Raw genomic sequence first — 26,812 nt, 5'->3', positions numbered from 1 at the left:
TTCTTTTATTAAAAATATCTTGGGAAGTAATATTTTGCCAGCCGTCATCTGTAGAAGTTTTTTTACTCTGGACTGGTTTATTGTATCGTTTTACAAAAACTAATTTTGGCAGCTCACGTGAACCACACAGAGCTTACACTCTTAATGAAGGTAGTCTGTGACTGCGTGTGTATATGCACTCTTGACCTCAGAATGACATTGTGTCATGAAAATGTGTGACCGTCATTGAGATCAACTCTGTGTATGAGGGGGGGGGCCCAAATCTGAAGGGCCCCCCAAGGTGTAAATCTGGTCATAATGGTGCCTGCATCATTCGGGGCCAATGCCATTTGGCAGAATTAGCAGCATAACGCCAATGATCTTTTTAAGCAAGGAACATCATCTGTAGGGGGGTGCATTCTGACCATCACTGTAAGGGGACAGGCTTCAAAATCACCACTAATATAAGGGGCATTTTTCCATTGACTTGGGGTAAAAGGGTTAAGAGACTGTTCTAGATTAAAGAATTTGTAACATTTCATATTCTTGAAATGTGCCTACTGTACCATGTACTTAGTACCATGAAAAAGTATCCTGATCCTGATGTATTGCTTTCTTTGTGTGAAATCGCTGGTGTTCCTGCTAGTACCTTTTTGCTTTCCTATCAAACACTGACCATACTAGGCATGAGAGCACAGCTTGGCCAGTTTTCTGTCTGTGTGTGCTGGAACTCAGCCTGCTGTCCTCCAATGATTAGACTTGTACTCACAAGTCCCCCCCCCCCCTTGCACCTCCATTCACTGGGACGATCAGTATGTTGCTGTTTCTCCTCCCCCAGATCTCTGAGCTCCTTTTTGCAGCTGAGAACAGAGGGTATGTGATCAATTTTATACACAGATGTTTTGCCTTTCATTTCTATTTTAAACCAAATGGGTTGTTTACAAGGTGAGGGGTCACATATATTTAAAGTCTGGGAACCTTCATTGTTTCATTATTTTATCAGTCAGTTAACTGGAATTGTACTAATTGGTTTAAAAGTCTAGCAGGGTGCAGAGGAACATTTGACACACTTGACTTCAGAATTTCACTCAAAACTGTCAGTTATGTAAAGTAATGACTGGAATTTCATTACTATGACTTCTCACTTTACTGAACACCCAAAATTGTTCCAACCAGTGTAACTTAAAGCGTTATTACATGAAAAACCAACAATGTTACATATTGAAGCTTACCAATCAGATGTGGTGGCTGTATTTTTAATTTTTTTTTAATTTAAAGGCTTTTTCTCTCTGTTTTCACCTGGTGATCTGGCCAGTAACATACCTTCTGTATTAGAGTGCCCCCATTCAGGACAAAGGAGCACAGAGGGCACCTTTTGGACAACAGCATTGTTAATCTGGGGGAAGGGGAGTTTTGGATGGACTAGCAGATTTAGAGGCACTAAAAATTTGAAATCGCAGCTCACACCTTTTAGGCAGTTACAGCAATCATTATTTTCCTTTTGTGATAAAGGCTTTGCATAAATAAAAGGTGGTCATTGTAAGCACCCTGGTTGGTGCTAAATGATTTGTCTCAACCCTGTAACTGCTGCATCTGCAGGAAAGCATGTTCTGTTGAAAAACAGAATTGCTGGCCAGATCACCAGATGAAAATAAAGGAAATAAAGCCTAGAAAGAAAATGAATGTAGTCCCCACATCTAAGAATTGTTAGGCTGCAATATAATAAATGTTTGCTTTTGGGTTTAATACTGCTTTAACTCTAAAGAAGAAACCACTTCAGCCTACAATGTGGTCTTTGTCTTTCAGACATCTATCAGTCTAGTTCCAGATGACGATATCACGGTAACATATATTAAAATATTGTGTGTTTTTAATGGGTGCTGTCTTCCCGGATAATTTAATTTTGATTAGTATATTGATTAGTAAAGATTTCTAAGTCTGTCAAGTACTCTAATGGGGGATATAAATAATATATATAGTCCTAGCCTAGGATGTCTAAAACTCTTGTGAAAAGAATTCTGTGCATCCTGGGAATTCTAGGAATAAGCGATCGCCTCTCCTTGAAGTTGTACACCTGCTCAGATTGGCTGCTATGGCTAAAAAAAGAAAAAAGGCACGTTTCTTTTTTTATTATTATACAGGATTTTGAAGAGATTCAAAAGTTAATAACTGTGGGGGATGGGCTGCTGGACAAAATACATGTACAGTTGTTAGGTGCTTGCAGGATAGGCCTCTCTGAAGAGATGCATTTTCAGGGAATGTCTAAAAGTGGACAGAGATGGAGATAGATGCATTGGGGAAGGGAGTTCCAGAGGATGGGAGCGGCTCTGAAGAAATCCTGGAGGCGAGCATGGGAGGATTTGACAAGGGAACTAGAGAGCAGGTGGTCTTGGGAGGAATGAAGAGAACGATTTGGTTGGTATTTTGAGACCAGGTTAGTGATGTAGCTGGGGGCAAAGTAGTGGATGGCTTTATAAGTTGTTGTAAGCATCTTGAATTTTATTCGTTGGGTGAGTGGGAGCCAGTGGAGGGACTGGCAAAGAGGGGTGGCAGACACTGTATGGTTGGTAAGGTGGAGGAGTCTGGAAGCAGCATTCATGATGGACTGGAGGGGGGAGAGCCTATGCAGAGGTAAGCCAGTGAGGAGGGAGTTGCAGTAGTCAATGCGGGAGGTGACCAAGGAGTGCGTTAGAAGCTTTGTGGTGTCATTGGTTAGGAAGGGGCATATCTTTGAGATGTTGCGGAGGTTGAGGCGGCAAGCTTTGGACAGTGATTGGATGTGGGGCCGAAGTCAGTGGAAGGGGCATGTAGGGGAGAAAATATTATGAGCTCAGTTTTGGATAGATTGATTTTCAGGAAGTGACATCCAGGCTAATATGTCTGTTAGTGATGTGTGAAGAGACTGATGGAGTGAGCTGAGGGATAGAGAGATTGAGTATAATCAGCATAGAAATGGTATTGAAAGACATGGGTGGCAATCAATTGACTCAGAGAAGAGGTGTAGATTGAAAATAGGAGGGGTCCCAGTAAGGAAGAGGAGAAGAGGAAGTAAAATTGTAAGTGACATTGAAGGGGCGGTGGGATAGGTAGGAAGAGAACCAATGAAGAGCACAGTCACGGAGACCAAAGGAGTAGAGTTTTTTTGAGGAGGAGGGAGTGGTCCACTGTGTTAAAGGCAGCAGAGAGGTCCATGAGTAGGAGCACAGAATAGTGTCCATTGGTTTTAGCCTTTAGTAGATCGTTTTTAAGTTTGAGGAGAGCAACTTCGGTGGAGTACTGAGAGCAAAATCCAGACTGAAGGGGATCAAGAAGGTTATTCTCATTGAGGTGGTAGATCAGCTGGCTATAGACCAGGCGTTCAAAGAGTTTGGAGGAAATGGGGAGTAAGGAGATGGACCATAGGTTGTTAAGTTTGGTGGGGTCTAGTGAGGGCTTTTTAAGTATGGGGGTGACTAGTGCATGTTTTAGAGAATTGGGGAAGATGCTGGAAGAGAGGGAGAGATTGAATATTTGAGCTAGAGAATGTAGGATAGAGCCAGAGGATGACTGTAGAATTTGCGACAGAACGCGGTCCAGGGGGCACATGGTTAGGTGGGCGTTAGAAAAACATTTAGCAACCTTGTCTATAGTAGTGGGGTTGAATGAGGGAAGTAGTGATTGTCCCTGTGGATGTGGAGTGTTAAGTAGGGGAGTTATCTGTGCGTCGGAGATCTCCTCCTCACAAATTGTATCGTTTTTTTTTTTTTTTTTTAAGTGATTGGAGATCTCCTGCACAGTGAGGGAGTTAGTGGGTGAAGGTAGTGGAGGATGAAGAGAGTTGAAGGTAGAGAAGAGTTGCCGGGAATTGGATGAGAAGGTGTTAATGAGAGTAATGAAATAGGTCTGCTTGGCAGTGTGGAGGCAGGAATAGTATTTCTGGAGGCTGATTTATATTGCTTGAAGTCTTTCTGAGACTTAGCCGCACTCCTGAGCATCTGTAGCGTAAGACTATGTTATTTGAGACCTCTGGTGTCATCTGTTTGCCAAGGTTGTAGGGGTCGGGCCTGATCGTGTATGTAGTGAGGAGGGCGAGCTTGTCTAGGGAGGATGACCGTGAACTGTTGTAGACAGAAGTGGCTAGATCTGGGCAGGACAGCTATGACATTTTGTCATAGAGGTGGTCATTAGCAGAGAAGAGAAGGGTTGAGGTGGCAAAGGTTTCTATGGGTAATTGTTTGGTGGTTGGAGGGAGAGGAGGTGGGAGACAGTGAAACTAATAAGGTGGTGATCAGAGAGCGGGAGAGGGTTGTTGGAGAGGTTGCATAGATAGGAGAATACAAGATCAAGGGTGTTGCCATTGGAGTGTGTAGAAGCCTGTATCCATTGCTTCAGGCCAAAAGAGGAGGCTAGATTAAGAAGTTTAGAAGTAGCAGGTGTATTGGCATTAAAATGGATAATGAAGTCACTGAGAATGATTGTGGGGATTTCAGAAGAGAGAAAGAAGGGTAGCCAGGCACACAAGTCATCAAGAAAGGTAGATACCAGTCCAGGAGGCTGGTAGATCACAGGTAGAAACAGGAGAGAATAGATGTATACAATGTGCCTCAAAGGAGGAGAGTGTCAGAGAGGGAGGTGGGTGAAGTACCTGATAGGTGCTCTGTGGGGCAAGATGATTCCTACTCCACCTCCCTTCCATCCACTGGGTCTGGAAGAGTGAGTCCAGAGAAGACCACCATGGGAAAGGGAAGTGGTGTCAGAATCATGAAGCCAGGTTTCAGTAATGGAAAGTAGGTTAAAGGAATTTATGATAAAGAGGTCGTTACAAGCTGTCTCATTTAAAAAGTTTACTCACACTCTAAGATCTAATTCTAAATCTGAGATTTACCAGCATGTTACTCATGATATAGTAAGACCAAAGACAAAAGAGAAGAAAGTGCACAAAGTGAAATGTATTTTAGTGACATTTAGGGCTCCCTTAGGCCTCATGCACACTGGAACGTTTTTCTGCCGGTAGCAAAAAACCACTAAACGTGGCAAAAACACGTGTAAACATGGTACCGCGTTTAGCCATGTTTACCCACATTTACCGCTAAGAAATTTTATTAATTTCATTGGCTAGAGGACTTGCCATTGAAATGAATAAATGCCCAAGCGCTAAATGCGGTTAGTAGTTAGGCGTGTTTACATGCATTTTTGCTGTGGTTATCGTTTTTTTGGCCAAAATGGGACGTTTCACTGGCTCTAAACGCTGCTGCTGTTTAGCTCTGATAAAAGTCTATGTGTGCATGGACACATGGGCTTTTATTGAGTTGAGTTCAGGGGCTTTGGCACAAAAATGCCAAAGCTCTTGAACTCATGTTCATGAGCAGCAGTCTGCATGAGGCCTTACACTTGCTTCAAAATGTGACATTGGACACACTTTTTAAAAGCACGCTGAATGCCGATCAAAGCCCCTGTCACTAAATAAAATGGTAAGCTTACAGTCCTGTTCACACATTGTGTTTTTGCTTTGGTTTAAAAATTATACTTCATGTCGCTTTCTTGGTGCTTCAAAGCATCTCCAAAGCCTCTGTAGAAGTCTATGACAAAGCTCGCTAACAGCACCTGCAGCTTTGGAGGAGCTTTTATTCAAAGTTAGCTTTGTTTTGTTTTGGAGGTATTGCAGGTATGAGATATGCCAGGATGCACTGAGATACCAACAAGCGAACCGGAAATACATCACCACCAGCCACTTCCGGTCCATGTGTATATATTCTGGAAGTGTCTGGTGCAGACATCACATCTGTTGTGGAGTGTGGAGCAACAGAAAGGTGAGCGGGGTCCGGACTAGAATAAAGAAACTAGCACATGGTAAATGTAAGTGGGGACCAGAGAGAGAGGACTGAGTGGCAGAGGATCAGCAGAGTTGGGGGACTGCAGCAGGAGAAACTAGTAATGTCACACGTGTTGCTCAATGTGGGAGCAATATAGCAGGAGGTGAGGGTGAGCGGCACTAGAGAGAGAGGAGTATCAGCAAAGCTGGGGTTTACTATGAGAGGAGTATCAGCAGAGCTGGAGTTTACTATTGAGAGGAGTATCAGCAGAGCTGGGGTTTACTATTGAGAGGAGGATCAGCAGAGCTGGGGTTTACTATTGAGAGGAGTATCAGCAAAGCTGGGGTTTACTATGAGAGGAGTATCAGCAGAGCTGAAGTTTACTAATGAGAGGAGTATCAGCAGAGCTGGGGTTTACTATTGAGAGGAGTATCAGCAGAGCTGGGGTTTACTATTGAGAGGAGTATCAGCAGAGCTGGGGTTTACTATTGAGAGAAGTATCAGCAGAGCTGGAGTTTACTATTGAGAGGAGTATCAGCAGAGCTGGAGTTTACTATTGAGAGGAGTATCAGCAGAGCTGGGGTTTACTATTGAGAGGAGTATCAGCAGAGCTGGGGTTTACTATTGAGAGGAGTATCAGCAGAGCTGGGGTTTACTATTGAGAGGAGGATCAGCAGAGCTGGGGTTTACTGGTGAGAGGAGGATCAGCAGAGCTGGGGTTTACTGTTGAGAGGAGGATCAGCAGAGCTGGGGTTTACTGTTGAGAGGAGGATCAGCAGAGCTGGGGTTTACTATTGAAAGGAGGATCAGCAGAGCTGGGGGTTACTATTGAGAGGAGGATCAGCAGAGCTGGGGGTTACTACTGAGCGGCGGATTAGCAGAGCTGGGGGTTACTACTGAGTGAGTGATCAGCAGAGCTGGGGGTTACTACTGAGTGGGGAATCAGCAGACCTGGGTGCTACTACAGAGCAGGGGATCAGCAGAACTGGGAGTTACTACTGAGCGGGGATCAGCAAACTGGGGGTACTACTGAGTGGGGCATCAGCAGAGCTGTGGGTACTACTGAGCGGGGATCAGCAGAGCTGTGGGTACTACTGAGCAGGGGATCTGCTGAACAAGGGTACTCCTGAGTTGGGGTACTATTGGACCTTTTTAAAACAAGTAGAAAATCAACACACGCACGGCATTTGCCAAGCTTCATTAAAGCTTTAAAAAAGCATAATCGAAGCATCACAGACGCATCAAAAAAGCATGTTGAAGCAGTAGGCATTTTAAGATGTGTAAAAGCAAGTGTAAATGAGCCCTTCATGATGATTTCACTGTGTGTGCACTGTGTCTGCAGCTCCGAGGAGGTAAACCAAACAGATCAAGAAACCAAAATAGGAGATCTACCCTCCCTCTTCTTCTACAATCAGTATGTGCTGGGAGACAAGACATCATATTGTTTCATTCTTTTGGTGATTAGAGGTTCAAACAATTAGACTCCATGCACACTGGGCATTTTAATAACGCTGGTATCGTTAGCTGTTTAAAGTCACTTTTTTTTTTTTTGCATTTTTTTAGCGTTTTTTTACCTAAAAAAACAAAAGTCCAAAAATGCTGGTTTGCCACGTTTTATAGTGTTTTGCCATGTTTTTCAGCATTAGAGCATTTATACAGCTAAAAAACTCCTTTAGAAACTCACTAGTTCTGGGGTTTTTTTCCAGCCAAAAAACGCCCCTGTCAAAAAACGCTAATTACAGTCTGTGTATGGACACATAGGATAACATGCTGCGGAGTTTACTGGCTGTAGAAAAAAAATGCCAAAAACAGCAGCTGTAAAATCGGCCAGGGTGCATGGGGACTTATTGTTGTCTATTTATTATAGGTTCAGAGTAGGGTTAGGGAGTTAAGGATTTACATTTAGTTGTGTATTAGGATTACAGGCTCCATATTATTATTATTATTATTATACAGGATTTGTAGATGGGGTAAGGATAGGGGTAGCCTTTTCAGGTTAAAAAAATTTGGGGGGTTAATAAACATTGGGATGTGCTAAAAACATAAAAAAAAACTTTTTTTTTTTTTTATTTCACCAAAAGGAGTGTACTGCTCTAGGTAATGTATATTGTATAGGACATATTAAAGTTATCACTAGATGCAAATCAAAATGCATCTTTCCTTCCCTCCTCTATATGCCTTTTCTTTACTTTTTTTATTCATTCCTCCTTCTCAGCTCCCTTCCTACATTCTTTCCCTTGTACATTCCTTCCTTCTTGCCTTACTTCCCTCCTTCCTTCTTTTCATTCTTCTTGCCTTCCTTCTTCACTCACTCCCTTTCTACCTCCCTTCCTTCCTCCTCACCTTCCTTCCTTCCCCCACCTCTATTTTCCCTTTTACATTCTTATTTTCCTTTCCTTCCTCCATTTGTCTCTTCTTTTCCTTTTTCTGCCACCTTCCCTCCTGGCCTCATACTCCAAGGAGGTAGCTGGATTTCAGCGCTCTTACTATAACCAGAGTGATAGGAGTTCTGCCCCCCCCCCCCCCACATATTACAGATCAGGTGAATTGTGCTGTGTGTAGGTATGATGCAATAATCACTGTGAGAGAGCTGACCTCACCAACCACCTGCTGCAATGTTCAGTATGAAGCCTGCAGGATGGAATTTCTTCCTATCTTGGTTACATGACTTTCCAAAAAGCGTTTTAGGATCAGAGCCTAATTTTAATTTTAGGCTGCATTGTATGCCATTACATAGCTGAGACCTCTGCTTTTATTTTGTCTTTAGAAGCAAATATGAAATTAGATACTTTTTATAACTAGCTAAACCAACTGCTGAAGAATTTAATTTTGGCAACTATGATCCTTAAACCAGTATTAAACCCCAAAACAAACATTCATTATATTGCAGCTTACCAATTCTTAGATCTGAAGGCTGTATTAGTTTTCTTTGTTAGGCTTTCTTCTAATTTCATCTATTTTCATCCAGCCAGCAAGTTAGTTGTTTTTTTTAAAGCTCATGCTTCCAGCAGTTTGTTGCAATTTACATGGATGAGACAAACCACTTAACACTGGCAGGGGTAATTAAAATGATCAACTTTTATTTATATGTGTAAAGCCTTTACCCCAAAAGGAAAAAAATGCTGATTGTAAAGTGTGAGCTGGAGTTTGGCTTCAATTTGTTTAGTGTATTTAAATCATCTAATACATTTAACACTCCAACCCCCCCCCCCCCACCAGACTAACAATGATGCTGTGTGCTGTGCCTCCCGTGCTCATTCATCCAGAGTTGTGTCTCACTAATACCATAGGTGTGTTACTGGCCAGAAAACCGAGGGGAAAAGCTTAGCTAAGAAAACTGATGCAGCCACCACATTTAACATAACAACATAACGCATTTTTGGTTTTGGGTTTAGTACTGCATTAAGTCATCCTAAATGCAACAATGTTCATTCATTCAGGTTCTAAATCAGAGCTCTCCCAAACGTTCTAAAGAAAGGGCCAGTTTACTGTTTTTCAGATTTTAGGGGGGCTGAACTGTGCCCAGTGGGAGGTAACCGTGCCCTATCCTTGGTATTAGGGGGAGAAATAGCTGGTGTCAATGGGAGGAATTACACCCCATTCATTGGTGTCAGTGGGAGAAATTACACCCAATTTGTTGGCGTCAGTGGAAGGAATAGTGCCCCATTGTTGTCAGTGGCAGGAATAATGTCTCACGGGCTGGATGAAGGCAAGCAAAGAGCTGGGGCAGCACTTTGCTTGCCACCTGCCTGGAGTTTGCATGTTCTCCCTGTGCCTGCGTGGGTTTCCTCTGGGTACTCCGGTTTCCTCCCACACTCCAAAGACATGCTGGTAGGTTAACTGGATCCTGTCTAAATTGGCCCTAGTATGTGTATGTATGAATGTAAGTTAGGGACTTTAGATTGTACACCCCTTGAGGGTTAGGGACTGATCTGAATGTACTATATGTAAAAAGTTGCGTAAATTTATGGCGCAATATACAGTCATGTCTTTAAATATTGGGACATCAACACAATTCTAACATTTTTGGCTCTATACACCACCACAATGGATTTTAAATGAAATGAACAAGATGTGCTTTAACTGCAGACTGTCAGCTTTAATTTGAGGGTATTTACATCCAAATCATGTGAACGGTGTAGGAATTACAACAGTTTGCATATGTGCCTCCCACTTGTTAAGGGACCAAAAGTAATGGGACAGAATAATAATTATAAATCAAACTTTCACTTTTTATTACTTGGTTGCAAATCCTTTGCAGTCAATTACAGCCTGAAGTCTGGAACGCATAGACATCACCAGACGCTGGGTTTCATCCCTGGTGATGCTCTGCCAGGCCTCTACTGCAACTGTCTTCAGTTCCTACTTGTTCTTGGGGCATTTTTCCTTCAGTTTTGTCTTCAGCAAGTGAAATGCATGCTCAATCGGATTCAGGTCAGGTGATTGACTTGGCCATTGCATAACATTCCACTTCTTTCCCTTAAAAAACTCTTTGGTTGCTTTTGCAGTCTGCTTTGGGTCATTTTCCATCTGCACTGTGAAGCGGCGTCCAATGAGTTCTGAAGCATTTGGCTGAATATGAGCAGATAATATTCCCGAAACACTTCAGAATTCATCCTGCTGCTTCTGTCAGCAGTCACATCATCAATAAATACAAGAGAACCAGTTCCATTGGCAGCCATACATGCCCACGCCATGACACTACCACCACCATGCTTCACTGATGAGGTGGTATGCTTAGGATCATGAGCAGTTCCTTTCCTTCTCCATACTCTTCTCTTCCCATCACTCTGGTACAAGTTGATCTTGGTCTCATCTGTCCATAGGATGTTGTTCCAGAACTGTGAGGGCTTTTTTAGATGTCGTTAGGCAAACTCTAATCTGGCCTTCCTGTTTTTGAGGCTCTCCAATGGTTTACATCTTGTGGTGAACCCTCTGTATTCACTCTGGTGAAGTCTTCTCTTGATTGTTGACTTTGACACACATACACCTACCTCCTGGAGAGTGTTCTTGATCTGGCTAACTGTTGTGAAGAGTGTTTTCTTCACCAGGGAAAGAATTCTTCGGTCATCCACCACAGTTGTTTTCCGTGGTCTTCCGAGTCTTTTGGTGTTGCTGAGCTCACCGGTGCATTCCTTCTTTTTAAGAATGTTCCAAACAGTTGTTTTGGCCACGCCTAATGTTTTTGCTATCTCTCTGATGGGTTTGTTTTGTTTTTTCAGCCTAATGATGGCTTCCTTCACTGACAGTGACAGTTCTTTGGATCTCCTCTTGAGAGTTGACAGCAACAGATTCCAAATGCAAATAGCACACTTGAAATGAACTCTGGACCTTTTATCTGCTCATTGTAATTGGGATAATGAGGGAATAACACACACCTGGCCATGGAACAGCTGAGAAGCCAATTGTCCCATTACTTTTGGTCCCTTAACAAGTGGGAGGCACATATGCAAACTGTTGTAATTCCTACACCGTTCACCTGATTTGGATGTAAATACCCTCAAATTAAAGCTGACAGTCTGCAGTTAACGCACATCTTGTTTGTTTCATTTCAAATCCATTGTGGTGGTGTATAGAGCCAAAAATGTTAGAATTGTGTCGATGTCCCAGTATTTATGGACCTGACTATAAGTACCTGTAATAAATAAATAAAAGCTGCATCCGGCCCCCGGGGCCGCAGTTTGGAGACCACTGTTCAGACTTCTAAATGAAGTACCGGCATAACCGAACATTTGGATTCCTGTTTGCTTTATATCTTGTCCCATTTCATTTTTCTCTTCTGTTGTGGGATGACAGATTACACGCACAGAAGACTGTACTTTGACAGCAATGACAAGCCGTTTGCTCATTGTGTAGAACATGTCTAAATATTATTCTACCAGAAAGATTTCTTCATTCCAAAAGATTAAAATCTTACACATCTGATATAATACAACAGTTTTAGGATCTGATATATTTTGTGCCGTATAAAAAAAAAAAAAAGCAAAAATAAAATATCACTGGCACTCAGTACTTTTTATAGTCAGAACCATGAAATAGAATTGGACAGGTTGCTATGGGGGAACGTTCTTTTGCCTTTTGCTCTTTGTTCATTGGAAAACAAAAAGGCACAATGTAAGTTCTAAGAATTACATACTGACCAATCAGATTCACAATGCAGGGTGCTATATTACGCAGATTACAACCAAAGCTATCATATTCACAGTCTATCCGCTCCACTGCACCCTCCTATTACCTAAATATAATCTTAGGAATTCGGGGGCAAGAATATACTGATGATAATACGTAGGCACAACAGTTCAGATTTTGGCATTTTAAGGGGAAATACCTTGAGCTATAATCTTAATCAGCAATCATCCTTCACAGAACTCTTTTTAATAAACTAAATTCTAATTGGCTGCATTTCAGATTATTATAACGCTTATTACAATACATCTAAACCTAAATCTGCACCTCAACATTTTACTGTGGCATTGTTAAACAAAATCCATATTGTACTTGTCAAATGTAAATTCCAAAAGCTTTTCCTGCCAACTTTCTATTTGAATAATTTTTTTTATTTTTAAAGGAAGTAATTCATACAATTGTTGGTGTTAAAAGTTAACTCATTGTTGCCCATCCTTAACATTTCACACCATATCCTACATATGGTTATTACTGTGCTGAAGCTAAGCTGATATCAGGATATTACATTCTCTGTGTTCAGATCTCCGGAGAACTAACAAGACCAGTTTTCAGATTTTATTACAACATACCTGTACCTTGGCACTGGCTGCTGTAAGCTTCTCCTCCTCCTGCGATGCTGAACGGGACAGGACAAAAGTGAAAGGCTGCTTCGCTTAAACTCAATTTAAATTCTCTCTTCCCCTCCCACTGACTGTGTACAGAGAGCTCAAACCCTCCTTTGCTGCAGCCATACCTAATGCATGCCTCTGGAATCTCATGTAAAGGCAGTTAACCTGTTATTTGCCTCCTATGCCATGGTGTATTATAGATACAAGTAACTGAATTGCAGTGCACACACCCCCCCCCCCTTCATAGAGCTTGTAAAGCAGTCTTTCCCAATGATTTTAACAATGAGAACACTTTGAAATCACTTTTATGTCTGAGGGAACCTCTGCTAATATTTATTATATGAACAACTCATGGTACATTGGTATGATGGTCAGTAGCAAGAGTGCTTTTTACATTGGTGGGCAGTGAGAAGAATTCTCCTTACATTGGTGATCAGTTGGAAGAGTGCTTTTTACATTGGTGGTCAGTGGGAAGAATGCTCCTTACATTGGTGGTCAGATTTTTCCTTATATTGGTGGTCAGTGGGAAGAATGCTCCCAACATTGGTGGTCAGTGGGAAGAATGCTCCCAACATTGGTGGTCAGTGAGATGATTTCTCCTTATATTGGCGGTCAGTGTGAAGAATGCTCCCAACATTGGCGGTCAGTGGGAAGAATGCTCCCAACATTGGCGGTCAGTGGGAAGAATGCTCCCAACATTGGCGGTCAGTGGGAAGAATGCTCCCAACATTGGCGGTCAGTGGGAAGAATGCTCCCAACATTGGCGGTCAGTGGGAAGAATGCTCCGTACATTGGTGGTCAGTGGGAAGAATGCTCCTTACATTGGTGGTCAGTGGGAAGAATGCTCCTTACATTGGTGGTCAGTGAGATGATTTCTCCTTATATTGGCGGTCAGTGGGAAGAATGGCTCCCAACATTGGTGGTCAGTGGGAAGAATGCTCCCAATATTGGTGGTCAGTGGGAAGAATGCTCCCAATATTGGTGGTCAGTGGGAAGAATGCCCCCAATATTGGTGGTCAGTGGGAAGAATGCTCCCAACATTGGTGGTCAGTGGGAAGAATGGCTCCCTACATTGGTGGTCAGTGAGATGATTTCTCCTTATATTGGTGGTCAGTGTGAAGAATGCTCCCAACATTGGCGGTCAGTGGGAAGAATGCTCCCAACATTGGCGGTCAGTGGGAAGAATGCTCCCAACATTGGCGGTCAGTGGGAAGAATGCTCCCAACATTGGCGGCCAGTGGGAAGAATGCTCCCAACATTGGCGGCCAGTGGGAAAAATGCTCCCAACATTGGCGGCCAGTGGGAAGAATGCTCCCAACATTGGCGGCCAGTGGGAAGAATGCTCCCAACATTGGCGGTCAGTGGGAAGAATGCTCCCAACATTGGCTGTCAGTGGGAAGAATGCTCCCAACATTGGCGGTCAGTGGGAAGAATGCTCCCAACATTGGCGGTCAGTGGGAAGAATGCTCCCAACATTGGCGGTCAGTGGGAAGAATGCTCCCAACATTGGCGGTCAGTGGGAAGAATGCTCCCAACATTGGCGGTCAGTGGGAAGAATGCTCCCAACATTGGCGGCCAGTGGGAAGAATGCTCCCAACATTGGCGGCCAGTGGGAAGAATGCTCCCAACATTGGCGGCCAGTGGGAAGAATGCTCCCAACATTGGCGGCCAGTGGGAAGAATGCTCCCAACATTGGCGGTCAGTGGGAAGAATGCTCTCAACATTGGTGGTCAGTGGGAAGAATGCTCCCAACATTGGCGGTCAGTGGGAAGAATGCTCCCAACATTGGCGGTCAGTGGAAAGAATGCTCCCTACATTGGCGGTCAGTGGGAAGAATGCTCCTTACATTGGCGGTCAGTGGGAAGAATGCTCCTTACATTGGCGGTCAGTGGGAAGAATGCTCCTTACATTTGGTGGTCAGTGGGAAGAATGCTCCTTACATTTGGTGGTCAGTGGGATGAATGCTCCTTATATTGATGGGTCAGTGGATAGAATGTTGTTTACATTGGTGGTCAGTGGAAAGAATGTGGTTTACATTGGTGGTCAGTGAGTAGAATACTCCTTACACTGGACGAATCCCTCTGACACAGATGGCTAAAAAGAGGCATTTATATCAGTGGTTACTTATGTGAGAGGCTGGAACAGGGGCGGACTGACAACTCATGGGGCCCCTGTGTCCTTGGCTGAACTCAAAAAAGCCTATGAAAAAGGTACCAGGGGCATCTCATGGGGCCCCCTACTGACCCTGGGCCCTCGGGCAGTGCCAGAGTTTCCAAATGGTCAGTCCACCCCTGGGCTGGAACTGCCTCAATGGAACCCTGGTTCAGAAAGGGCGCTGTAATAATAATTCAGATTCCATGTTGATCTGTTTCACTACCATGGGAGGAGAGAAAAAACAGTTGTTTTGCTTCTCTGTGCCCAAAGTATCCTGTGTCATTGTGGGTTCTCTTATGTTAACCTATGCCCTCTGTCTGATTAGCATTCTGCTTCATTCTTTAAAGACTACAACACATGAGCTCACCACTCCTGGGTCTCCAAGTTAATTGGTATTATCATAACCGGATCATTCACACACTGTATATATTAGATGTGGTTTTTTTTGTTTTGTTTTTTTTTAGCTGTGTCATATAAATTCTAGTCAACCAGTTTGAAAGATTTTTGAAGATTTTTTTTTTTAGCTCCAGGAATTGCATATCTCATACCTGAAAGGCCACTGGGAAAGCTGATAATCTCTGTCGTAGTCAGCACTACAGTGATAGCCGTAAACTTCCAGGTCCATATCAGGCTTTGCGAGCAACTCCCTCGCTGAATGCTAATCGGTTCCTTGCTCTGCACTGCCGCCATTCATAGAACACCTTGGACTTGTTTCAGTGAATACAAGGGGTTCTGTGAATGGACAAGGTAGAATCAGAGTATGCCTTGTTTTCATAAAAAAAAGTCCAGGGCAGTCTTGAACCTGAGCAGGGCCCTGAAGATCGTGACTTTTTAAAGTATGAGATATACATATTCACACTGTGCAAAACTGGACCAGTGTAAATATGCAATACAGATCATAAATGGATGTCAGCTTTAATTTCTGTTTTTATGAATTACACATATCTGAGCCACTAGTGCAAACAGAGGGGATAAATTTCCCGGGGGGACATTAAATAATATTAAATAATGTTTTTATTTGTTGCTTTTTAGGATGAATATTATAATGTGAAACAAAAGTAATTAAAAAAAAAAAAACACCAAATGTTCTTTACAGAGCACTAATATGTGGATACTGACACAGTTTATTTCCTGTGTGTCTGTTGTGGCTAACAAGTTTTTCTATGTAATTGCAAGACCCAGTAGCTATTGCACCACTGTAAACAATGACCTAATAAAATTACAAGGGAGTTTGGTGCACTTTGACCCCCCCTTGCTGAGCATCCTTATGTATTTTCTTTTATATACAGTACAGAACTTTTCATCTTTTCATCACAAAACCAGAGACAGGTACTGAAAAGCTGTAAAGAGTCTTCGGATTCCTCCTCTCAACATCCCCAGCAACCCTTTTTCTACTGTTGTGTTTTTTGTTTTTTTTTGCTGAGCTTAGCCACAAATGTCCAGAAGAAGGAATCTAAATAAAGACAAAACTATCACAATTTATACATTTTGAAACTTTGAACTGCCCTTCAACCCCATCTGTCCTAGGCCTTGCCACTCCCATAGACTGTAACGGAAGTATACATTTGAAATTATACTAGGAAATAAATATTTGTGAAATTCAGTCTCCATTTTGTCCCTTGGTATAAACGTTTAGACCGGGGGTCACAATTCTTTCTAAATGAAGGGCCAGTTTACTGTCCTTCCAACATAGGAGGGCCAGACTGTGGCCAGGGGGGAGTAGAAAATGTCTTGGTCAGATGGAGTTGACCGTGTCCCATCGTTGGTGTCAGTGGGAGGAATATTGCCTCGTTGTTGGTGACGGTGGGAGTCAACAGTGTCCCGTTGGTGTAAGTTAGAGGAATACTGCCCCATCATTGGTGTTGGTAGGAAGAATAGTACCCCTTCGTTGGTGTCGGTGGGAAGAATAGTGCCCCTTCGTTGGTGTCGGTGGGAAGAATAGTGCCCCTTCGTTGGTGTCGGTGGGAAGAATAGTGCTCCTTCGTTGGTGTCGGTGGGAAGAATAGTGCCCCGTTGTTGGCTTCGGTGGGAGGAATAGTGCCCTGTCTTTTGTGTCATGGGAGGAATAGTGCTCCATCGTTGCTGTTGGTGGGTGGAATAGTGCCCTGTTGTTGGGTGGAATAGTGCCCGTCGTTTGTGTCATGGGAGGAATAGTGCCCCATCGTTGGTGTTGGTGGGAGGAATAGTGCCCCAACATCAGTGTCTGTGGGAGGAGTAGTGCCCCACCAACAATGTTGGTGGAGGAATAGTGCCCCATCGTCAGTGTCGGTGGGAGGAATCATGCCCCCATGTCAGTGTCTGTGGGAGGAATCATGCCCCTTTGTAGGTATCAGTGGGAGGAATCGTGCCTCATCGTTGGTGACAGTGGGAGAAATAGTGCCCCATCGTCAGTGTCGGTGGGAGGAATGGTGCCCCACTGTAAGTGTCGGTGGGAGGAATCGTGCCCCATTGTCGGTGGGAGGAATCACGCCCCATTGTCGCTGGGAGGAATCGTGCCCCATTGTCGGTGGGAGGAATCATGCCCCATTGTCGGTGGGAGGAATCGTGCCCCATCGTTGGTGACAGTGGGGGGAATAGTGCCCCATCGTCGGTGTCGGTGGGAGGAATAGTGCCCCACTGTAAGTGTCGGTGGGAGGAATCGTGCCCCACTGTAAGTGTCGGTGGGAGGAATCGTGCCCCATTGTCGGTGGGAGGAATCGTGCCCCATCGTTGGTGTCAGTGGGGGGGAGGAATAGTGCCCCATCGTCAGTGTCGGTGGGAGGAATAGTGCCCCACTGTAAGTGTCGGTGGGAGGAATCGTGCCCCATTGTCGGTGGGAGGAATCGTGCCCCATTGTCGGTGGGAGGAATCGTGCCCCATTGTCGGTGGGAGGAATCGTGCCCCATTGTCGGTGGGAGGAATCGTGCCCCATTGTCGGTGGGAGGAATCGTGCCCCATCGTTGGTGACAGTGGAAGGAATAGTGCCTTGTTGCTGGTGTCAGTAGCAGGCACTATGCCCCACTGTTGTTGATGGGGGAGGGGGGGGATAAAAGCAAGCAAAGGGCTGCATTCGGCCCCAGGGCCACTGGTTTAGACAGAGGACAAGGTCATACTACTGTATTGTTCTAAAAAGCATCTCTAATCACTGAAAATATGTGATCTTGTCTGGAAGCGAGACCAGACTTCTAGACTTCAGTGTCGGTGGGAGGAATAATGCCCCACTGTAAGTGTCAGTGGGAGGAATAGTGCCCCATTGTCTGTGGGAGGAATCGTGCCCCATCGTTGGTGACAGTGGGAGGAATAGTGCCCCATCGTTGGTGACAGTGGGAGGAATAGTGCCCCATCGTCAGTGTCGGTGGGAGGAATCGTGCCCCACTGTAAGTGTCAGTGGGAGGAATCGTGCCCCACTGTAAGTGTCGGTGGGAGGAATCGTGCCCCATTGTCGGTGGGAGGAATCGTGCCCCATTGTCGGTGGGAGGAATCGTGCCCCATTGTCGGTGGGAGGAATCGTGCCCCATTGTCGGAATCGTGCCCCATTGTCGGTGGGAGGAATCGTGCCCCATTGTCAGTGGGAGGAATCGTGCCCCATTGTCGGTGGGAGGAATCGTGCCCCATTGTCGGTGGGAGGAATCGTGCCCCATTGTCGGTGGGAGGAATCGTGCCCCACTGTAATTGTCGGTGGGAGGAATAGTGCCCCACTGTAAGTGTCGGTGGGAGGAATCGTGCCCCATTGTCGGTGGGAGGAATCGTGCCCCATTGTCGGTGGGAGGAATCGTGCCCCATTGTCGGTGGGAGGAATCGTGCGCCATTGTCGGTGGGAGGAATCCTGCGCCATTGTCGGTGGGAGGAATCCTGCCCCATCATCGGTGGGAGGAATCCTGCCCCATCGTTGGTGACAGTGGAAGGAATAGTGCCTTGTTGCTGGTGTCAGCAGCAGGCACTATGCCCCACTGTTGTTGACGGGGGGAGGGGGGGATAAAAGCAAGCAAAGGGCTGCATTCGGCCCCAGGGCCACAGTTTGGAGACCACTGGTTTAGACAGAGGACAAGGTCATACTACTGTATTGTTCTAAAAAGCATCTCTAATCACTGAAAATATGTGATCTTGTCTGGAAGCGAGACCAGACTTCTAGCAAGGTTTTATCCAATGATTTCTCTAACATAATAGAAACAATTGCTAATATATTCCAATAGTAAACTTTACAGTACACATATCTAATACTATCCAGTTGTTCTATTGTCTTCAACTGGTCTCTGGCAAACACTGCTTTGATGAAACAAATGTAATTTGCTTAAGAAACACACTAATCAAGACTGAATGTTGTTTACCAGACCAATACTAGATACTTTGCTGTCCCTATCTGTTATTGACTAATGGCTGATCTATTTCTAGAACATGTATGTATAAAACACCAGCCACACTTCTATTCTATGCACTGATGTTTGATGTCAGTGTGAAATATTTCTCTGCAATTGCATTCACTGGCATGGTTCCCTAAGAACAACAGGACTTTAAAGGATAAGTTCACCTTTCATAACATGTTATATGTTACACCCATATTCAGGATGTAACATGTTATGAACGGACCGACCCCCGCTCCCCGGGGGGCCGCCCACCCGGCTGTGTCACTCATTCACTGTGTTCTGTGAATACGAGACTACAAGTCCCAACAGCCTTAGCAGCTGTCAGCTTGTAGTTCTCAATGAACTAGCATGGTGCTGTGAGTGCTGCGGTAGTTCATTGATTCTCCCTGTCAGTAAGTATTCGAGGTACGAGCAAGCAGATACACTGACAGGTCTGCAAGAGTCCTGCATGGCATCAATGATCTGCTAATCACAGGTGCAATACTTTACAGGCTCCGACAACAACAAAAAATAATAAATTCACATTTTTTTTACCTTAAAAAAATGTGCATTTGTTATTTTTGTTGTAAGGTGAACTCATCCTTTAAAATCTCTACAACCACTCCTCTGGAGTGGATGAAGGATTTTCCTGAGCAGCTGAACATGTTCAGGGACTTTTGTTGTCTACCTGTTGACCTATACTAGCAAGGCGTTTGGAACTTGTTGTTCTTCAAAAAACATGCTGGAATTTTACAGTAAAGTCTTATCCAAGTTCATACCTTGGAATGTGACCTGTGTGTGTTATCGCACATAAAATCTAGCTGATTTCTTTTGGTGGGTGGAGCCCCCGACCTCTAGCATAATCAGAAGATTCCATACATATATGTTGTTGGGATTTCTCAGTCAGCCCATTTATTACACACTGCCAGGTTATGTAGCTCGGAGCTCCAAAATGTTCAACATTCAAAATCCAGTGGATTTCTTTTTTTTTTTCTTATCCAAGAAAAGCTTTAATTTTTAAAAATTATACACAGCCAAAGCAATCCACATACAATTAAAGTGTTGTTTGCCATGTCAAATCTTTGAAACCAAGACGTACCAACAATTTCCATTTCAAGAAAAGATAGTACAAACGTGTTTAAGAGATATGGCATAAACATCCTGTCCATAGTTAATTCTTTAGGCGTGAAACCTAGAACATCTAAAACATTTTCCCAGACATTCCCTATGCAAGAATGCATTCCTTTTAGGGAGGGTGGATCTTCAGATTTCCAATTCAATAGTATTAACTTGCATGCCTGAAATAGGGCTCTCACTATCGCCTCTCTAGTAAGTGCCTGGGCTTCCACCTAGTCCAGGATGCCCAAAATACAGCACTTAGGTTCAAGAGGAATACTGGCTTGGAACACAGAGTTAATAGTGTCATCCACCCCCTTCCAGAAAGGTGTGCAGTTTAGGTACACCTGAAATCCATCAGGATACCCATCCTACGTAGTATGTGTGGGGTGTAATAAGTGCGTAGGAGAATGTATAATTGAGTCAGGTTTTTTGTGACACATTGAGCGAGCAAGTTACCACAGATTGAAGGGTTTTCGCCCATTGGTCTCCTGGAACTGGGCCCACACCCCTCTTCTGCTGTTCTGTTACCCTCAAGGGATGTTCACATTAAAGTACGTCAAAATCCCGTGATTTTTAATAGTGCCTGTTCACACCTCAGTGTAGGGTCACTTGTAGCTTGAAAAAGTACATGAGCTTCTTTTGAGATTCAAGCATTTTTGGTCCCAATAGATCTCAATGGGAGAGCCTTAAAAATGCTCATTTTCACTTAAAAAATAAAATGCTCAAGCTTCATATGCCTGCAAACATGTCTGTACAAACACAAAAAAAACCCCTATAAAATGACCAAAGATGGTCAGCTCAACTGTGAATTCAACCTAAAACTGACCATACATGGATTGAACTTACTGCTGCTGACCCAGCCACATTTCAATCCATGTGTGGCCACTGTGGTTGAACAGAAGTTGGTCTACTGATCGACTTCTGTTCATCCTCCCTGATGGATAAAAGCCGCTTAATCAGCACTGAAGGCAATGGGCTGCAGGGTTGGTCTTTGTATTCTTTTCTTTTTTTTTTATTCATTTTATCATCAGTATAAATATAACAATTTCCATTTTACTCAAACACACATTCTCCAAATCAAAATATATATTACATAACATTTACCCATTTCCCTCCCTCCCACCACCCCCCTTCCCAGTGGTCACCCCCATTTCCTCACCACTTTCTTCCTGGTCCACTTTTCTATTTTATTCCACACCTTATTTCCCCCTTTGTTTATCCTTCCCTTCCGATATTTATATTAATCAGTTCTGATTATCTCCTTGATGTTTTAAAGACTACCCATCTATCCCAGATATTCCTACATTTATAAACTTTATCCTCTCCCCTGTAGTATAAATCCTTCATTGTATGCATAAATTCCACTCTGACAAAAATATATATGAATGGATAATGTATATATATATGAAAGAAAAAGTTCAACACGGAGCGGAAGGAGGACGTCGATGACGAAACGCGTAGGGCGGAGCTTGATCGATGTGAAGTCATTACGTTTGTCTACGAGCTACTGCGCATGTGCTGAGTAGCTGGGTTCGTTTTCTGTGATTGCTGTTATGCTGTTGACGCTGGTGTCGGCTGGGACACCTCCTGAGTTAAGTGCAATGAGTACCTAATAAAGGAATTTGGTTTTTAATAATACTGCACCATGAAGTTCTCTTGTTTCTTTCGAGTGCCTGGCATCTTCTTCCTTAGATACGATTAAAGGTGGCTCTTCTGGAGAAGTGGATTTCCTTGATAATTTGAAAAGTTTTTTCCATTTTTGATATTGGTCTATGTGGATCGGTGTTCTGCAGAATTTCATTTCCTGAAAATATACCTACGGATGACTTGCCATCATATCATCGTTCCCAGAGCAATATTTGTTTTTTGTTTTTAGCTCTGGTGAGTTTATTTAGTTTTTTGGTGGTGGTTTGTCACATTTAGACATTTTTTTGCACATTTTTTGTGTCATTTATATTTTAAATTGTGGATTTATTATTTGAACTTTTTCTTTCATATATATACATTATTCATTCATACATATTTTTGTTTTTTTGTCTCACGGATATATTTACTAGCGCAAAATATTTATTGTAATAATCGTTACACTTTATTTATGGTGATTTTTTGCAGCTGGTACATCACAAGTGATTTATATATAATTTTCAATTTTCCATAGGCGCTATTATATATATTTTCTTTGTAAATTCCACTCTGCCTATCCAATCCATAACTTTAGGGGCCTCCTGAGCCTTCCAAAACCTGGGAAGCAGTCCCTTTGCTGAGTTAATCATATGAAAAATTATTGAAATCTTCTTATTTTGTTTCCCCGTGAGAGCCGTATTGTGAAACAAGCACAACCAGGTGTCCTTCGGTACGCTAATCCCAGATTTTTCCTGTATTTGTTGTTTTATTCCTTCCCAATATTGCTGTATATTTGGACACTCCCATCAAATCTGTGCTGTAACAAGCGTACACCCAGATACTGACGCAGTCCTCCATTTTGTTAAGAAATCTCCATGTTGTCCCTCATTCTTCCCCTTTCCTCTCTGTTAATCCACAGGGACATATGTGTGTTGGAAGGGTCACAGGCAGGCCAGAGCGCAGCAGGGAGCCCCAAAGTGCCTGACTGTCTAAGAGAACTGTGCAATATAACACCTCGTAAAAGATAACCTAAGCCTTCCCAGGAGTTCAAAAACATTCCAATGAAGCACAGGAACCAGATAACACTTTTAAAACCCATTTTTCCCCTATGCCTCATATCTTGGAATATGAGGGACCTGCATAAAAACCAGGCATATCTTCAAATTGGCCACGAGGAGACAAACAGTTTGATAGGTCACTCTCCTTGGCTGGAATACATAGGAAAGCAGAAAAGTAGATCTCTGGAACCATTCAGTGTATAATTTCATATCTAATATTTCCTCAGATATGTCTGCATAATAATCTACCCGCGGGTGGAAGGTATATGGAAAGTTATGAGCCAAAATGGAAAGTTATGAGCCAAAATATGAACTAGAAGAGATTTTGGCTCTAGTTTAGGCCTACGCCCAGACCTTCCCTCCCTAAACGGGGCATTGGTCCTTGAGTTCAGAGACACCCCCTGCTGGGGAACTACAAAATGGGTTGTCAGGCCTAAGAAAGGAAGTTGAAGAATTCTCCCTTTTAACCTGGGGAGACCAGTAACCTTTTCGCTTTGAAACTTGATCTGCTAACCCAGGACTTTGGCAAGTACTTTAAACCTCTAACTCCTCTCTGTTATCTCTTTGCTGTGCTGTTGCTCTCTATATATTTATATATATTTATATATATATATATATATATATATATATTGGTTACATCTTTTTTCTGTAAATATTTTTATTGCACCCCTGTGACGTTTTAATAATAAATCTTTCCTTCTGAAAGTGTTGAACTGTTTCTATAGCTGTTTATTGTAGTTTACGAATTCCTGCCTCTAAAAGAGCGCTACTGTGTTTGTTTAACCCTCTGTATAACCGGCCTGCAGTGACCGTGTTATACAGACTATTATCTCAACCATTATAGTGTTATAGCTGATATCGCCGAGTTTCCTCTTTCTCTGTACAAAAAGGAGGTGGTGGCAGTGTGAAGGGTTAATTGCGTAATTAACCTGACCCAGTAACAATCGCTCCCAGGCTGCCGGTACATAGATTGTGGTCCAATTAGCTGGAAAATCGTTGTACAGGGTGCAGCTGGGCGTGGCATTGTTACGCACGTGACATCGCGGGTTTTAGATTGGCTAGTCCTTCGGTCACGAGTTTGGTGAGAAGGTCAGGGGTCTGATGCCACGATCGTCACATATTGGTGGCAGCGATCGTGGGATCGTCACATGTGCCATTGTACCTTCCATTCCACTTCCCCTCCAGCATAGAGGTGAATTCTCTATCCGTTGCTTATGAGCCACACTCGGTGTTACATACCACCTAGCTAAACATTTATAATTCATTCCTATTGTGTTCATATCCACCGTGCTATGTATTTACTTAAATATTCCTTTTTTTTTTTTTTTCTTTTCTTTATCATTCAATTTTGCTCCTAATTCCCTTTCCCACTTTTCTAAGAACATTAGAGAGACAACTCCAGACATAGCAGTAAGAATCTTATATATATATACGATAAGTCACATGCCTTCACATTATGTCCATACTAAAAAGTTGCTCGAATGGGTTCATTTCTTTCCTTGTCCTCAGTGGCTGCGGGAGAGTTGTGACAGTGTCCTAATTGAAAATAACGCCATTTAATACAGAAAATATTTCCTTCTTATTTTTTAACTCTATATAAGTGCTCAATTCCCCTTTATCCATAATATCCTTTAAACATGCATTTCTATCTCTTATCCAATTACCTGCAACATTCTCATTTCCTAGGGGGGAAAAATTCTGTTCCCCGCAACGCTATTAACAATGAATTCTATTCCCACCCTTTTTGTGTGAATTCTATCCCAAATCCTAAAAACATTATGTGTTAAAGTACTTGTATTATTTGGTAATTTTCTAAACTGTTGTGGAAGCCAAATAATCTTATTTAACTGTGTCTCACTGAGTGTACATTCCATCTTTACCCAACTTCTTCTCTGTAAATTTATATATCCAGTCTGCTATTCGTGAAAGCAACACCGAGTGATAGTATCTTTTAAAATCTGGTACATTCAAACCCCCATTGACTTTATCCCTACACATTACCTCATATCTGACTCTTGGCCTTTTATTTGCCCATATATATTTTAGTATCATCTTTTTTATTATCTCAAAGAATGACCCTGGTGGGTATATTGGGAGCATTTGGAACTTATACAATACCTTAGGGACTTTTATCATTTTTACCAAGTTTATATGGCCAATCCATAAGATTGTTCCGTTGGCTATTTTCATCAGTTCCTCCTTCCATTCATTCATTAATGGGATATAATTTGCCTGATAAATGTTCCTATCATCGGGGGTTAATTTTACAGCTAAATAACTAATTTCTTTCTCCCTCCATACAAAAGGAAACTCTTCCTGTAAAACCTGTTTTTCTGTCATTGAAACATTAATATTTATTATCTCTGACTTCATGAGATTGATTTTCAAGTTTGATAGATCTCCATAATATGTTAAAGTTTTAATTAAATTGGGTAAGCTTACTCTGGGATTCACCATGTAAAACAGCATGTCTTCTGCATACGCTGCTACTTAATGTTTTGCATCCCCTATCCCAATTCCTTTTACATTTATATTCCTTCGAACGATTGCCAATAACTGTTCTAATGATATCACATAGAGTAATTGAGAGAGTGGGCATCCTTGTCTAGTTCCATTATGCATTTTAAAAAATTGTGACAACATGCCATTTACCTTGACTGCGGCAGTTGGGGAACTGTATAACGCTTTAATCCATTGCATCATCTTAGGTCCACTACCCCAGACTTCCAATGTATCAAACATAAATTCCCAATTTACCCTATCAAAAGCTTTCTCGGCATCAATTGATAAAACAATCGCCGACTGGTTTTCTTTCTTGCAAAAGCAATAATGTTCTCAGACCATTATCTCTCCCTTCTCTCCCTGGGACAAAACCCACTTGATCAGTATGAATCCATTCTGGAATCAACTCCTTCTAACACATTGGGACAGATCTTTCCCTTCTTTCGGTAAAATTGTAATGTATGCTTATAAAATATATAGTAAGCTCTCATCAACAAAATAAAGCAGCTGAACATTGAAGGAAAACACATAAAAAGTCCCAAAATTCATAAATAGAAGAAATGCAGCGCTCTTATGAAAAATAATGATACACAGTTCGGTGAAAACAGTGCTCCTTGATTCCCAGTGCAAATGGTAGAAATTCACACTAACCAGAAAGCGCATGGGTTATACGCATGTGTATATATATATATCCTGAAGATCCCCCTCTCCTCTCAGGTCTGGTCAGGGAAATAACTGGGAAAGATGGAAATCTTACGCCCTTTGGAGGCCTATCCAGATTGATACTGCTCTGACCTGTTGGACCACTTTCTCACCACATGAGGGCGTAGGATTTCCATCTTTCCCAGTTATTTCCCTGACCAGACCTGAGAGGAGAGGGGGATCTTCAGGATATATATATACACATGCGTATGACCCATGCGCTTTCTGGTTAGTGTGAATTTCTACCATTTGCACTGGGAATCAAGGAGCACTGTTTTCACCGAACTGTGTCTATCATTATTTTTCATAAGAGCGCTGCATTTCTTCTATTTTTGTAATGTATGCTTGCAATGACTCCTCTCTCATTGCCAATCCCTCACCCAGAGCGTTCATGTATACACATCTTAGGTACAAGAAGTTCCTTTAAATTTTCTGTAATATCTCAACGTATATCCATCTGGTCTGGGGCTATTTCCTGTTACTGTAGTTTTTAAGAGCTGTATAAATTTCATCCTGGATAATAGGCTGTATACATTTCATCCTGGATAATAGGCTTATCCAGAGCTTCCAATTCCCCTTCTTCTAGTCTAGGCAACCCCGCCTCTTTTAGGTATGCCTGTATTTTACTTTTCCTTTCTTCTACCAACTCATTTTGGTTTTTTTAAAGTTTATTTCATATAGATTGCTATAATATTGCTGGAACGTTTCAGCGATCTCAGTGGTTGAATACACTGTTTTTCCATTTGTCAGGAATCTAGGAATGACCA

At 42.7% G+C, this 26,812-nt stretch overlaps 1 protein-coding gene across 1 annotated transcript in view; it reads right to left on the bottom strand.

The window, feature by feature from the left end:
• ENTPD8 (ectonucleoside triphosphate diphosphohydrolase 8) overlaps positions 1-12,684 on the bottom strand; it is an 80,051-nt gene extending 67,367 nt beyond the window's left edge. Inside the window, exon 1 of the mRNA XM_089675025.1 lies at positions 12,533-12,684. The gene's annotated coding sequence lies outside the window, so the exon portion shown is untranslated. The remainder of the gene's footprint in view (positions 1-12,532) is intronic.
• Positions 12,685-26,812: the final 14,128 nt, after the last annotated feature.

Source organism: Staurois parvus, unplaced genomic scaffold (genome assembly GCF_062004578.1).
Source record: "Staurois parvus isolate SC_StPar_1 unplaced genomic scaffold, SC_StPar_1.0 ptg000154l, whole genome shotgun sequence".
NCBI classification, from domain to species: domain Eukaryota; kingdom Metazoa; phylum Chordata; class Amphibia; order Anura; family Ranidae; genus Staurois; species Staurois parvus.
Note: the sequence above shows the minus strand (reverse complement) of the source record. Positions and strands in the feature narration are given on the sequence as shown.